Below are 16,209 nucleotides of genomic sequence, written 5' to 3'. Positions count from 1 at the left end.
CCGCTTCGGACCCCCTTAAAGCGATTGTTGGTAGCTGGCTGAGAATGCTGCCGAAAGAATTAAAGGGCAGACTGCGTGAGCTATCTGGCCTAATAACTAGGTGAGCTGGCCGCCGCACATTACCTAGATATTTAGGGCTCATGTACTGGTATGCGGGAGCTCTATGTCACGCGAAGGCTTAGATGTTGTAGTCGGGGGAGACGCTGTTTGTCGTTGATCCGCCGCCTGGCCTGACAGCTGCGGTGCATGTTCGTCGCCGAAGGCCGCAGCGCGTCTCGTGATGAGCTGCACCGATTCGCTTTGCCGGCTCACCAAAGCTTAGTTCAAACGAACTCCAGCAGTGGTTCGAATGTGCATGAATTTTTAGCTAATGTATCGGGACTCCGTGGAGCCAACGAGCGGAAATTAAAATGCAGGTGACTAGGCCTTGCCATGTCATCATCCTCACGTTTTCGTCTTGTCGCTGTCGATCGTTATACTGCCCTGATTAATTTGTCGTCGTGACGTCTCGGCCATGCAGCTATCGTCGTCTCACTGTCATCATCTCCGTCGTCGTCAAACTGTCGTCTTCGTGCCACCTCCGCTGTCGTCAAGCTGTCCTGCCTTCTGCCAAAACATGCCGGACGATAATTTGTGAAGCATTAATCAAATACCCTTGTCGACGCCAGCAATATATTTGCGAAATATTGATCGTACGTTCACTTGATTTCTGTGGCCTGTATATAGGTATTCGTTTATTTTTACGATTATCTTCGATGGTTTCTCTAACATTTCATTTCGCGATTTAGTGCCGCGATATACGTGTGTGCTAAAAATAGTGGCTGTGCGTGAATAGACAAACTAAAGAAAATGTACCTTTTAGACCTTCAGACCAAAACTGAAATGGCCAATAAAGTTGTCTTTTTGGGGCGCGTCTCTAGGGCCCAACCACAGGCGACAAGAAAGTCGCAGTCGTAGGCTTTAATTATCACAGAAAAAAAAGAAAGCTGGAAAGGTGCCCTCCGACCTTCTGCCCTCCCAAATGTTGAATTACGTTACATGTCGAGTAGACGCTTCCAAAACTGTCAAATCGACTGCAGCTTGCACCACTAATCTGTGTCCCACACCCTAGAAAGATTCAGTAGCCGTCATACATGTTTACCATGGCATACGCATAAACGATCTATAATGAAGGACACAGTCAAAGCTGCGTAGAAAAAGAAAGAGCTAGAAGAAGCCTGTCATGCAGACTGCTGAATAGGCATAGGCGTGTAAGAAAGAAAGGCTGAAGAGATTTCTAGGCTCTTTCTTTTGGTATTGTTTAGCCGTTTGTGTAAGCTTCGCGTTTGCTTGAAACTTACGGACGTCGCCATGGCTTGTTTGCAAAAGGTAACGATTCTCCGAGGTGGGAACACGCCTGAGATATTTTTTGTTTTCTGTACTAGCCAATGCGACAGACCGTTCTTCATCTGCCCCTTCTGTATATGGCCACCTAACACTGCTTTATTCTTAATGTTAATGCTGTTTCTTGACCTCAACCGTGAGCTCAAGCTGCATCACCGCCTATCGAAAGCTCACAAATGACATCTTGTATTAAACCAGGATAATGTAGGGGTACCATTCCTGTATACGTGACAGCTATAGGACTTGTAAGGAAAAGTGCCTGCAAAGATATTTGAAAGGCAGGAAAAAAAGGGAAATGCCAGAGTAACCTTTCAGCTTTCTCCATTGATCTTGCAAGAAATATTTCTTGTGGTCATGAAATGTGAAGGTGTAAAAATAGCAACAACACAAGACAGCATTTTTCGCTGACTTGTACTTGAAGATTCATTTGTGGCTCTTCATTCATCCATCTCGGATCGTGACGGTGCTTTGCACTTAACTGATTTCTTCTTCTCGCGATGCACACTTGCTTCTATTTCTGCATTACTTTTACACGACGCTTAAATGTAGAAGGCAAGCCCTGCGGTCATCATTTGTTCCGACCTGTGTCGCTGGCGCGGAACGACAGAAAAGATTTGTTCCACCTGATGTTTCATACGACAAAAGTAAGGCCCGAAACGAACACGCTTGGACCACCAACGACGTTAAATATAAAATGCAGCAGGACCCACTTACGTATACATGTAACGATTCACTTTAGTTTATTGTCTGCATTCTGACCCAAGACTGGGGGATAGACAGCCGCTTTTCCTTGTTTATTTAACAGATGGCTCAAACCTCAAATGCTTTGAGGATCAACACTACGAATCATTCTGGCTCAGACTCGCATCGTCTGAAGCTCAGTGCAAGCGTACTAATGGCCTGCAGTAAGGCATTTCTAATTGAGGTCTTCACGGAAGAGATGGAACGCTGAACGCAATTATGTCGGGACTCCTTGAAACGAAATTAACATAGTTCTTCAACGTGTTTGTGCCGCTTGATTAGGAAAGCGTTGTTCTAAATTCTTCAAGGGAGGCAAGCTGCGTGAGGAAATCGCTTTAATAAATCGTGCCAGTTGTTCAGCGCCCACGAGACGATGGCGGAATTTGTAAACATGCCCGTTGAAAATAGTTTCTTGAGGCGCTACGCTTCCTACATTTTAATGAGGAGCCAGGCTATGTAAACGCCTACATATTTCCAAGTGGGACAAAACCTTAATTAGGACTTTATTCTTTGCATCAGTTGAGGCTGTGAAAATCGGTTTTCCTTGGTTTGTTATGCTGATCTATAGGGGTGGGGGCGGGGGGTATCAATAATAGTAAGCGTAAAATAAAACAAAGAATTATATCCTGCCACCAAAATGATATAATAATTATTTCAATGTTTTCCTGAGTAAGTTATTTTTTATTTTCCATTCATTAGCCTCCTTTTAAAAGAAATTTCATGTGTAGGCACCGTTCAGGGTTCTTTATTTAAAATTTGTTTTACTCAACTAGAAAATTCAGAATGCATTGAGGCGCCAGCAAGAAGAGAACAATAAATAATGGGATTTATTTTCGTTGATACAAAGAAACAATTCTATACATTCCAGCCTTGCTCATTTTAGATGCCTAGTCTCACCGGGACTTTCATGAAGGCTTCCTGAAGAACTTCATGAAACTTTCATGAGAAAATGTTTTTGCCACGTTTGAAGCAGCCATGTCTGATGACACACTTTCTTAAAGCCTTTCCTCTAATCAAGGTAATCGGTGTCCAGTTAAGCTGGTGCACTGCAAAGGCGAACAGTGGTAATGTTCGTCTATACTGATCCGCGTCGAATAAATGCGCGTCAGGGCGCATAAAATTTACTCTGAAAATATTCATGCAATCGTTCATATGTTGCCATTTTAACAACATTTGAAAATATTGAGATAGAAGAAAGAGGCCTGGTGTTTTTCGCCTCTCAAGGATCGTCAGTCTTGAACAGTGGATCAACAGCTGAATATGCGAAGCACACCCTTATATATTGGTGATTTCGGTATGGTAATCGCTAAGTGAAGTGTGTCACGCACATCCCGGCCAGGCGTTCTGGTTACCTAGGATAAAGCCCTCCTATCGACTTACCATGCAGACACTTGAAGATGTTCTTCGGGAGAAAAATATTATTCATCTGTCAACCAAAATTAATCATTATTATTCTAATTCGAAACGACCTAAGTACCCTATTCGTACCGTTCGTCACTATATACTCTAAGCAAATGACCTTACTGAAGATCACTGCCTTCATGTTTAGCGTGTTTACAAACGGACGCGATAAACGCTGTTTTCTACAAAGAGTGGCCTACCTCATTCTAAGCTCTTTTGTAGGGGGGGGGGGGGGCGGGGGGAGGGAGCGGGAGAGCCTCCTGATAGGGCGTTGTCATAAAGCAAGTAGCTAGAGCGCATTTCTTTGCGCTATATATAGAGACATCTTCCCATATTCAGATTTGCGTTTTTGTTATCAGCTCACTGAGTTTTACTCAGAATGTGTTCAATGCGTTGATATCTTCGATCACAAGTAAGTTTGCAAAAATGACCATTTCTCTTCTTTTTCCGCCTGTTGACCAGTTCACTGAAATAGGCTTATTGAGTAACTTGATACCTCTTTACCGCATGTTCAACCGGCAATTTATGAAAAAAAGAGGCCTGGGGAAAATCCACTTTCCTTTATGGTGATCAGAAAAAAAAAAGATGTCGTGAGAAGTCCTTATCGCCGTGCGCTCGCAACGCCTACTCCTTATTTGGTTATTGTATATATTATTAATGAACATACTAAGCAACAAGACTTAACTGATAGCGCATAAAGTGTGTGGCCTTCATTTTGGCTCATGATTTTATGTCGGGCTGTGATTGCGAGTTTGTATACTGATTAATATATGATTAAAGCGCTTATTCAAAATCAACTAATACAGGGTTGGCTATTTGGGGAAATTACCTCATTCGCATTCAAGTGCTTATAGCAGTTTATGTAAAGCACAAAATTCAGAACATAATTTGTATTCATTTATTGACAACATCATTGGGCGAAGTACAAGCCACAATTCTTTCGTAAATTAGAAGAAATGTTGAAGTTCACCAGCGTGAATGCCAATAGGACGTTCCCCCTTAAGGCGAACAACCATGCACATACGCATGCAAACATCATTGCAGTGCATTGACAACATCGTATGCAAGAGAATGCTCCGAATTGCACATGAGCTAAAAAGCATAGAATTCAGTGTTGTCTACTTCTTTCAAACCGGATTGCGTCCTGAGCGCTGCGTTTTGCAGTAAAAATATTTTACCAATGCGTAAGCCAGCACATTTTCTTATCATTCGAACGGTGGAACATATGAGAACAAAATACGTGTAGTTGGCAATTGCAACTTCCAACCTTCTTCGCCTTGTCGTTCCCTACCCGCAACGTCTATACACGTAATGAGTTAACTATTTATAGGTTAAGAAGGCCTCACCTATCGCAAATCTGCGCAGTCTTGCCTAATCCGCAAGTGTGGAATAATGAAAGTCTTGGCTGTAGGCGTACTGCTACGCAGTCCAAGAATGCTGCTATTGTGCCACCACTCTATCGCAAAAACGCTCTATGCTTGCATATTATGGAGCTTCAAAAAAAATAATTCTATAAATTGGTCTCGTCGACCCTTGCTGGCGTAGTTCATAACCTACAAATTTATTCGTTTTTTTTTCTTCATTTTTTCTTCACGTTTGGCTTCAATGTTTTATTGCGATACCAATCGTAAGTACACTACAAGCGAATTTCGCCGCCGTCTGCAACGTTGGCGTCGCCTTGGTGCTCCGCATATATTTAAGCACGTGTATGTTAAACGCTTACACATGTCGTCTATGCGGATTGTATTGCTACACTATTCATCTCTAAAAAAAACTTTTTGTACGCAAACAGGGACGAAGAAATGGAGCAACACAAGTCTGTTAGCCCTATTAGCCCTATTATATCCCATTCCACATTGGGCTGTTTTCCCCCCTGCACAGAATCTAAACTGTGCCACGCCGCCCTATTACCTGCTCTGGCGTGCAATCCAAATTAGTGCATCGGTTACATACTAACAATCTAGCGAGATACCATCACATACAATGAGCGGAACGCGGATGAAATAGCTGTTGCAACCGGAGCTACTATCTGGCAGTTTTGAAAATGTTAAAAACTTTGCGTACAACAAACGCTGCACAACACTACACTTTTCTTTTGCTAGCAAAGGTCTCCCGATTGAGTTCTAGTCTCATGGTGTCAGATTGAGCTATGGTGTAATGTTTTCACTTGCGTGGCTGTCCACACTCGAGGTTTTAATGGCACAATATTAGGTGAGCAATGACAGTACTTATCGCGTATTACTTGTCTTACATCACACACCGGTCTAGCACGTGTAATGTTTACAAAAAAAATGATGTTACCACGAAAATTTAAAAGGCACACGCTGCGAATAAAGTTATTCACAGTCTTTGCAAAATTGTAGTAGCTGCCGCAGAAACTACTGAGATATTGCTCGAATATCACTCAGTTAACCAGACACACACCGTTGTTTTGTATGGTATCATTGAGGATAACGGGGGAATAACGGGATGGTCTTGTTGAGCGTCACTGCTTCAACGATCTTGTGCCGAACAAATTTTGAGGACATCATTTTAGTGTGACTCGTTAACTTAAAGCTAAATGCTTTGATTTCGCTCTTTCGTCAATTTTCGCAGTAGTGGGTGGCCGAACTTTCTCCGCCGGTGCAAAAGGAGCGTGTCCTCGTGGTACTGAGTGGCGGGAAGTTTTCGTGCGAGGTTTCCAAAGGAAGATGAATTTTGGGAAAGCGCGAGCTACAGAAAACCAACTAGCTACCGTGAAAGCATGGCACGATACTGCTATCTCTAGTCAGCGGCACCGAAGTCGCAGCCGCTTACCATAAAATTTGGAGGACGCTTAAGCTTCGTTTTTAAGAGTGGAACGCGATAGCATTCAAAGATCCCCAACTGCTTCTCACGCTTCCCGGCAACTGGATCGTATGTTGCCGTAATGTTTACCAGGAAATGCTGGCCGTGAACGCTATGCACGAAGGCGGGCCTTGTGGTAGAAACGCTGCCTCTCGCGTGGGCCGCGATGCGGCGTAGGCGAGCGCCAGCTGGAGGTATTGCAAGGAACTGGGCGCGCCGGTCCGTGGCTTCCAACACACCCGCGCGCCGGCGCGTGCCAATAGCAGACGTCGCGGCCTGTCTGTGAATTGTAAAAACGCTGGAAAAGGGGTTTCTTTGAGTTTCCGCTTGACAGAATTATGTTTTCTCGTATAGTCAGTTTACAATACCAGAGCTATCATGTGTGTAAGTTGTGTGTATGTCGTAGTTTACGATTTTCTCCCGTATTTTAGCTTGAGAAATTCAATTATTTCCCTAAGTTCCTTGCGTCACCTGGGTGGCCTGGGTATGAGTTGTTCGAAAATCTCGGCCGATATGACATCCGATGTCGGACGCTGATGTGGGACGCCAGAGGCCCCCACCGGATTTTCTGCGACACGTGCTTCTAAGCGCTATCGCGCGAAAAGGCAGGCAACCCGCATGGGCCGGCCACTTACAATGGATCGCTCGAACGTGAAATTGCCACGTGGACCACAGAGAGGGGCAAGCTAAATGCTATTTCGCTTGCAAGCTTTCTAAACCTGGCCAGATAGAGTGGTTCGATCACCACACACGTGAGGTCAGCTCCTCTGGCATAGTCGATTGAAGGTACCTGTGGTCTCCATCATGTATCTTCACGAAGGCTTAGCGGATGGCACCAGGTCCTAGTCGAGCCCACAAGTTGCACACTTGTTTTACACAACGGCAGCGACGCCGGAACTCGCGTGCCGCTTTCACTCAGCATCGCAAGCGTTGCTCCTCTGCCAGCGCAACCGCACCCGGGGGTTAGTAGTCAGTGTGGGGTAGTTCTGATTCCGAGTCAGGCGTGATCGCTTGCCTACGCCAATGGAGGGTTTCATTGAGGGCAGCTTGCGTTCGCTTTCGGGGCGTAACTCAATGTTTTATAAGAGGGCCCTCGCCGTCGTTCCTCTCCATCACTGAGACTTTATTGCTAGTGAGGAATTCAGACGGGCACAATATTTGAAGTGACGGAAAAAAATCTTATTTCCATTTTTATGACACTACTACAGACAGGAATATCGTATCACGCAGACACACGTTAAATAAAGCACACTACACGTTGGAGCCCACTGCATGTTATCGGAGACCACACAACGCCCACACAACGCCCAATTATCACCCGTCTTCTCTTTATCGCTACACCATGCAGACCAGGTATGTCAAGTTGCTCTAGTAAGGTGGTGGTGGTGGTGGTGGTGGTGGATTGTAGCAACAGGCGGGTTTAGCCTGGCGAACAAGGCCGGCAATTGCTCCGCCCGAGCGTCTCGCACAATACCGCTGATGGGTTTCACCATATGTCCATCAACCCAGTCTCACTTAAGAATTCGATCAGGAGACGTGAAGTTTCTTTGCGGGCCATCACTGATCCCTCGGGAAATATAAGGTGTTGCAGGCGCGCATGCGGGAGGTGCTCTGAAGACATCGCTAACTTATCTTTAATGGAGAAACAGCGCAACAAGTGTTCCATGGTTGTTCGAGTATCAAGTGGAAAGGGACACAGCGGGAACACAACGCCCATTACGCTAGTGATACAAGGGAAGAGCATAATTGCACAGCAGACTCACTCGAAGGTGTGACAGCTCTCCCTATTGTTGCACGTCGAGTCTTCAAATGGGTTTTCAATGAGGTGGCTCTCCGTAGTGGTCACATTCGGAGGCTTCTAGTAATTGTGCGATCCCCTTTTTATATGGTGGTTTTAAGAGAGAGAGATAGAAAAAAAGGAGAAGAAAGACAGGGAGGTCGAGAAGACGAGCGTCCACTTTTCTACCCTACACCAGGGGCAAGGAAAAGCGTAAGTAAGGAAAAGAGGGGAAAGAATTTCTCCTACAAGTTCAAAGAATGAGTCGTCGTGGTCTCATTAGGAACGCCACCAATTAACTTGCGCTTATTGAACACTCAGGCTTCGGAAGACAAATTGCACGATGAAGGTGCCGGGGAGGCCGATTGTGTCATGAAAACGCGTTCCGTGGCAGGAATGCTGTACTCGAGCGGCAATCAAGAGGTGCACGGAAGGCTGCGAGTTTCACAGCCGATGATGACGTAAAATCAGATGTCTCGAATGAATCACGCAAGATTTCGGCCCAATCACTGCATGAGCTCAGCATACCAAAAAACCTTCTGTGAAAAGGTGAAGACGATGACTGAGCTTTTCATGCAAGAATACGAGTACGGTCTGTTTGAAGGCAGAAGATGACATTTCGGCTTTCTTTTTGAGGCTGGAAATGTCAAGAAGGACCAGCAGTAGATGCAATCACCACAGCTATGAAAGACTTCTAGCTGCAGGTGTGAAATCTGACAGTAACGATTCGTAGTTGGCAGCGGTAAGAGTACTTTATACTAGACGCGGTGTAGCCGCATGAACGCAGGCGACATTGTGCGACTGAAGGCAGGTGAAGGGTGCGACCTGCATTTTGCGGCAGGAAACATTGCCCCAGTTGAGCCTGTCCAGGAAACTAACCAATGGTATAACGGGTTGACGCATTTCGTTTAGCATTGAACGGTATTTTCGCTTCTCGTCATAAAACTTTACCGTCAAGCATCGTTCTTTCAGCAAGACCATCTCTATCGCTGCGGTGCATGCACACGTTGGAAGCACTTCTAGCATTTATTGCATCAAAAAGAAAGCTGAGACATTATATTTCGCCCTCAAACACCATGTGCTTCTACTCCAGCATGAAAAAAAAAAAAGAGCGAACATCTCCATCGGAACAAAGCGTAAATTTCGTAGTCATAAGGAGAACATTTTCTGAAAAGTTTCCAAGCGTTCTCTGTTTGGCTGTGCTAGTACAATGTAAACGCATAAATTTATTAGAACAGTGTAACTGACCGGCCCAACTACATATTCATTAGGATTTCTGAGACGTTCACGCTCTGTCAATTTTTTTTCTCCAAAGTATTTTGGCATAAGCTGTTGGGCTCAACTTTTTCTATTTTTCGGAACTAGATAATTACGTGTTTCCTTATATAATCATATATTTCTTTAGGAAGTTAGTCGCTACGAAGTTTGTGCCTTTGAGCTGTTTCTACCTTGCCAAGCAAAGTAGGAACAAAAATGAGGTATATATAGCTGTTTAAACTTAATGCGATTAGCATTCTGTGCCTATTTCCGCTATCTATCTATCTATCTATCTATCTATCTATCTATCTATCTATCTATCTATCTATCTATCTATCTATCTATCTATCTATCTATCTATCTATCTATCTATCTATCTATCTATCTATCTATCTATCTATCTATCTATCTATCTATCTATCTATCTATCTATCTATCTATCTATCTGTCTGTCTGTCTGTCTGTCTGTCTGTCTGTCTGTCTGTCTGTCTGTCTGTCTGTCTGTCTGTCTGTCTGTCTGTCTGTCTGTCTATCTATCTATCTATCTATCTATCTATCTATCTATCTATCTATCTATCTATCTATCTATCTATCTATCTATCTATCTATCTATCTATCTATCTATCTATCTATCTATCTATCTATCTATCTATCTATCTATCTATCTATCTATCTATCTATCTATCTATCTATCTGTCTGTCTGTCTGTCTGTCTGTCTGTCTGTCTGTCTGTCTGTCTGTCTGTCTGTCTGTCTGTCTGTCTGTCTATCTATCTATCTATCTATCTATCTATCTATCTATCTATCTATCTATCTATCTATCTATCTATCTATCTATCTATCTATCTATCTGTCTGTCTGTCTGTCTGTCTGTCTGTCTGTCTGTCTGTCTGTCTGTCTGTCTGTCTGTCTGTCTGTCTGTCTGTCTGTCTGTTTGTGTGTCCGTCTGTACGTCTGTCCGTCTGTTCGTCCTCTTCATGAACTTCATAAACGGTCGCGCATGCTTGGTGCCGCATCCATCTAAATTGTCTTGTATTCTTTCGATACGAGAACAAAGGCTTCCTAGCTTTTGGGGGGCTGAAAACACAAGCGGCACCCCATGCCTGCTGGCAACCTTCTTTAAATTGTGGGCCATCTTGTGTGCGCAACCGTTTATGAAGTGCACCGAAGGTGTCGTGTATGAAATATCCCTCTCATGCGGCCGCTCCTACATGGGGCAAACTGGGCGCTGCGTTAACGACCGAATTTGGGAACATGAAAGAAATGTAGAGCAAGATAAAGAAGGGCCAAACATTCCCAAGCACAATAAGTCCTGCCCGTCACGCTCTTGCGAGCCATGTTTTGCAGGGGCGCGAATTCTGGTAAAAAGCAAACATAAAAAAGCTCGGGAAGTAATAGAAGTTTTCTTTATCGGAAAGAAAGGAAGCATGTGCGTCAGCAACCCCTCAATATCTTTATATATGGCTGAAAAGAAATATTTAACCAGTTCGCTTCCATATAAATCTTGATGTGATTGTGGTCCTTGCGTCTAAGACGGATATATAAGTGTGCGGTATGCCTCCGAATAAAAGCAGTTGTAAGTGGCGCTCTGTCCCGTCTCCTTCCTTGTGTCGTGTGCGTTTTTGCGCCTAGCACCCAAGATGAATTGTGACCAACTCGCCCAACAAGACGTCCTTTTAAACCACGTCTGATTTTCCATAAACTTGACTTCAGCCATTCGTCGTGTCGCTAGACTGCTTGCATTCTAATCGCATTACCGTTAACAGTCATCGTGAGACAGACAGACAGACAGACAGACAGACAATTAATGGGAATGACGACGGACAGAGTCAGAACTTAACAATCATTTTTTTATGAATTACTTCTATCCACCTTGCGGGTTTCCACAGAACTATTATGTCAAACTCATGCCTTTGCTTCGAGTTGTTCACAAATTCGACTTCGCCCTACCATGTGCTAGCTGCCTGGTTAGCACAGATGGTAGAGTGGCTGCCACGGAAAGGCGGTGGTCCCGGGTTCGAGTTCCGGACCAGGAAGAATTGTTCTTCAACTACGAGGCTTTCATTTCGAGAAACCGGTATGGGTTTGCTTTGTGGCAATTGCTACGGATGGGTGGATGTCTGATACTCTATATATACGTACGAACATTTAGGTAAGTTTATTGCATGCGAGAAAGCGAACGACTTCTCACGTTCTCTCTTTTGCATTTCTCGTTGGAGATATATAAAATGCGAAATCCTGTTGGGTTCGGAAAATGCATTGCTGTGGGAATCGGCAAACGCTGTTTTGTAACCAGTGACATTCCATATGGGCTGCTTTCTCCCTCGTACCCGATGTCGTTGAACGGCACGCTATAACATAATTACACGTGCATCGTCTTCGTAGCTAGTATTCTGTTTCATTCAATATATTTCCATTTGCATGTACTTTTACTTGAAACTATTCGATGATCTGGGTGTGATTTTGTGATATACATGTCCTCGGCTCAAGTCGCCTGAATAAGGCTGCGAGGCATTCTGATGAGGCAATAACGCACATGCATGCGAGGCATGCATGTGCGTTATTAAGTGTTCAAAGTACGTCTATCGACAACTATGACGTAATTGCACGCAGTTACTGGGGATGGCCACGCGTACCATGGGAAATCTGACAGCTTCTGTTCTTTTCCAGCGACCAACCTTGGTAACCTTAGCGGCACCGCTGAAAGGGAACGTAACTCGAATGATGAGAACGCACCGTCTACACTATCCGCTGCTCGAAATATGGGAATAATAAGAAGCTCGGCGTCTATTCCGTCATGACCGTGACTCTGCTCACACACTACGTCATTCCGGCATGAAGATTTCTGTTGAGACTACAGGACCAAAAAATATAAAGGTAGAAAGTAAACTGCAAAAGTCCGAAAAGCCCACGTGTAATTTCGTATTATTCTGTGTCTCACCCGGGGCATAGTGTGTAACGTGGTGCTTTTATTTTTTGTTTGGTGCTGTATTGAACAAAAATGAAACTATTAAAACAATATACAAAAACCGATGTCGTTCTCTCTCAGCTGACAAGCGATTGCTGGTACGTTTTCGTTCGTATTCGATAACAACAAAATGCGGCAAAGGACGGGCGAAAATACAGAGCAACAACGGCGTTTCTAGAAAGAAATGGACGTTAAGACGTGCACGAAACTCTATTTAAAAAGTCGCTGTGATAAGCATGGCACTTTAATAACCTGCACTTGCGGAACCTTCAGGCTGGGTCAATTTTACTGCAGTATCGTTCGCCGAAGAAAGCGAAGCTCATTTTCCCAGAAGCGCTCTCCTCGAAAACTGCCTCTGAAGCGCGAACGACCGCTGCCGCAGAGCCAATTACCGAGTGTTTCGTTTCACCACGAAGGAACACTCGACACCGCACATCACAATAACTTGGGAAACGCTGGCGAAACGAAAAAAGTGTCGCACAATAAAAGCGAAGGTGAAATGAAAGCGTTGAAATTCAAGACCGCCATGACCAGACTTTGGCTTTACGAGAGGCAATTACGGACCATCGAGGCATGTGGTTCACGAAAGAATGGCAACAAAAGGACAGGGATAAACAAAGCTACTTTACAAAAGGTGTTCCAAGTTTATTTGTACTAGTGGCGTACATTTCTATTATTTGATCGCGCCTCAAAAAATGGAAGCGATTGCGTTTCGCTGGGTCATGAAGCAAGCAAGAATGTAGCGCAAGTGTCCCCAACTGAAACATCGCTCGTCCAACGTGAAGGCACTGTGTAACACCTCCGCGAATACTCGCGGGTTCTTATGGTAACTATTTATTTTGCCTTACCACATTATTCGAGATGTTTGAATGATGCGGATCGAGTGCAGCCTTGCGATACTTCGTGGGGCCCTCAGAGAGGCAGCATGGCTTTTGCCGTTCTAAACAATTAGGTCAGTGACAACTTCAAGATTACAAACAAGCTCCACCAACAAAAGAAACAGCGTAGTTGCCCTTTACTCATCCAAAAGAGCCTAGTCAGCTAGAATTTCCTCACAGTTTAATAAATTTGCTCTGCTAATAACTATGCTAAGCTAATTGCAAAGTGAAACTCGTTGTTTCAAGTTAAAACGACACCTTTGGCTGAGCACGGATATTAGAATTGCCATAAAATTGGCCCTACACTTTCGCGTTTCATCCTGAAACCAGTGACTGGAAGATCGATATGTACGTAGAAAACAGTTGTTTCAAACACGCGAATCCGCTTGACGTCAAGGGATTAAGCTCTCTATGAGTAGTTGCTTGCAGCACTACGGAAACTGCGTCACATTTTAGTCAATAGAAAGGCCGAACGCCGCTCAAAATGTGTTCATCCGCACCGCGTTGTCTGCGCGGCGACTGCTCTGCCATCCTAGCACGGTTTGTGGATTGACACAGCAAATATTTTAACGCGATAGCGTTAAGGAGCTCGTGTCGCAGAAAAGCCGGTGTCGTCGGCGTCGGGTGTCGGCGTCGGCGGCGTTGACCGTGAGCGATAAATCACGGCAGGCGCTTCATAAATAAAAAGCAACTTCCAAGATTGGCCCGGTGGGAATCGAACCCAGGTCTCCGGAGTGTGAGACGGAGACGCTACCACTCAGCCACGAGTTCGATGCTTCCAAGCGGTGCAAACGCGCCTCTAGTGAATGCGGTGTTGCCTTCGAAACGAGCCGTGGAAAGTTATACTGCGGTGTATATCGGTAATTATGAACATGTAACATACAGAAGTCACAATTACACGAGTTGCGAAGTGCGTTTCCGCTGCATTTCTTCTGCGCTTTCCGCACACGCAGAGCCATCTTGCGGCAAACACAGAAGACCCCCTCCTCTCAATGTACGGCGCTGCCCCGACAGGAGGCGCGCCGCGCGCGCATTGGGACCGCTGCCAGGCGCGTCGCGGGACTCCCTCTCCCCTGACGACGCTTCGCCGTGCTTCCGGTTTAGATTACTATCTATCTCTCTGCCCGTGCCGATCACGACGTTTGGCTGGCGTAGATCGTTTCCCCTCCGAGACACCGAGTTCTTTGGTTCGTTTCGTTCGCTCAGGCGCACGTTTCGTTGCCTCCCGAACGCTGCGTTGCTCGACGCTCACCGCGTGATAGGTGGGCGCTAAGTCCGATGCGGGGCGCATCGTAAGTGATTGCTGTGCCGTAGCGCATTGTCTTATACCCCTTGGCGGGTCGACGGGAACGCTGTCGCGTCCCACTCTTGAAGGCGAAGCTTAAGCGTCCTCCAATTTTTGGTGGTGTAACCATAGTTTGCGTCTGCCTGAGTGCATCGACGGGGCTCCACTTTATTTATACGCTGTCTCAGCAGTTCATTGCAGCGTTCTTAGCCAGTAGGTGGCCAGTAGTAATGTCGAACGCCCGTATAAATGCCGCGTCGTATGCTGGGCGTCTATTTGGCGTTTGCTCGCGACCGCCATCACGAACCATAGTAGAGAGGCGCAACTTTTCTTGGCTGTTAAGAGAATGCTTTGGGGGTGAAGCTTCTGCACATGACTGTATTCATACACTACGTAGACCGTGTGAGCTCTGCACTGGTTTTGGTTTCTCCGAAGTCATACAGCTTTTTTACTTAAGACAGAGACAAATAACTTGGTATGGATCAATCAGTGTGTATACGCATAAGTTATGTACCGTGCTCTAGCAACGCAGCCTGCGTCGGAGCCCCGACGCGGCCGTGTGCTGTCGGCTTCGTTCAAGAGGGTTTAAAAGCCAATCTCGTCGATTAGTACTTGAATGCCCAACCGACGCTGATGTCGGGTGGGCTCGCTCATTAGTTTGTACGCGCCGATGGTTGCGATTTCCAGATAGGTTCGCTTGGTTTCTGCGTAGACGTTGCAAACACTTGTCTGGTGTGTTTCGACAGTCTTTGGAGATGAAATTGGTCAATAGCTACCAAGGGGGGTTCATTGGTGGAATATCAAGGAAGCAACACTCATCAGAAGACGCAGGCGCCATTTTGTCCTGAAGGAATGTGTAAAACGTGCGATGGCCTCGTGTGCGCAAAAAATCTAAAAGTGCAAACTAAAAACACAATCAAATATATTTGAATGACTGGTGAATGTCTAGTATCGTTTTAAATCAGGCACTGTAAAAACGAAAGGTATTTTTCTGCATTTCCCGCGCAAGAAAATGTGAACAAAACTGCGGGACTACTTCCAGCAGCGGTAGAAGAAAGGCGCTTTGGTTCCGTAGCTTTCGCTTCACAGCCAAGAAAATACTATTATGCAGTGAACAAATACGCCTTTATAGAGCACCGCATCGTCAATGCATCACCAGTGCTGATGCTGTGGTGCCGTGTGCTAACTTTTAATGGAACCACTTGTACGTCTAGGCACTACCTCTGTAGCTCTAGCTGCGCCAAAATAAACATCTGATAACAATAATACCGACAAACGTACCTGATGCTTTGCCATCAGCGTTCTATTACACTAAGCGATGACTTACTTTATCGCTTATTTCTTACTGTCAGGAGAGAAACGCGGTAGCAAGCGCAAATTTGGATCGAAGCGGGCGGTCTGGCTGGTATGGGCGCTGCCATGTTTCTACCTAACCGTGGTTAGAGAGAGAGAGAGAGAGACAGCAAGGACAGGAAAGGCAGGGAGGTCAACCAGACGCGCACCTGGTTTGGTACCCTACACTGGGGGTTGGGAAAGGGGAATAGATGGAGGAAAAGAGGGAGAGAGTGAGCACTGATAGTGTGTGGCAGGATGCACAGAGACGCTTTAAACTGTCGCTTAAGCCGGTTCTCTTCGAGTAGCGTACTAGTGCCCGAATCGCTTTCCGCGCCAGTGACGAGTGTGCCGATGGTCCG

Source organism: Dermacentor albipictus, chromosome 5 (genome assembly GCF_038994185.2).
Source record: "Dermacentor albipictus isolate Rhodes 1998 colony chromosome 5, USDA_Dalb.pri_finalv2, whole genome shotgun sequence".
In the NCBI taxonomy this organism is placed as follows: domain Eukaryota; kingdom Metazoa; phylum Arthropoda; class Arachnida; order Ixodida; family Ixodidae; genus Dermacentor; species Dermacentor albipictus.
The sequence above is the reverse complement of the archived record's forward strand: the minus strand, read 5'-3'. Positions refer to the sequence as shown.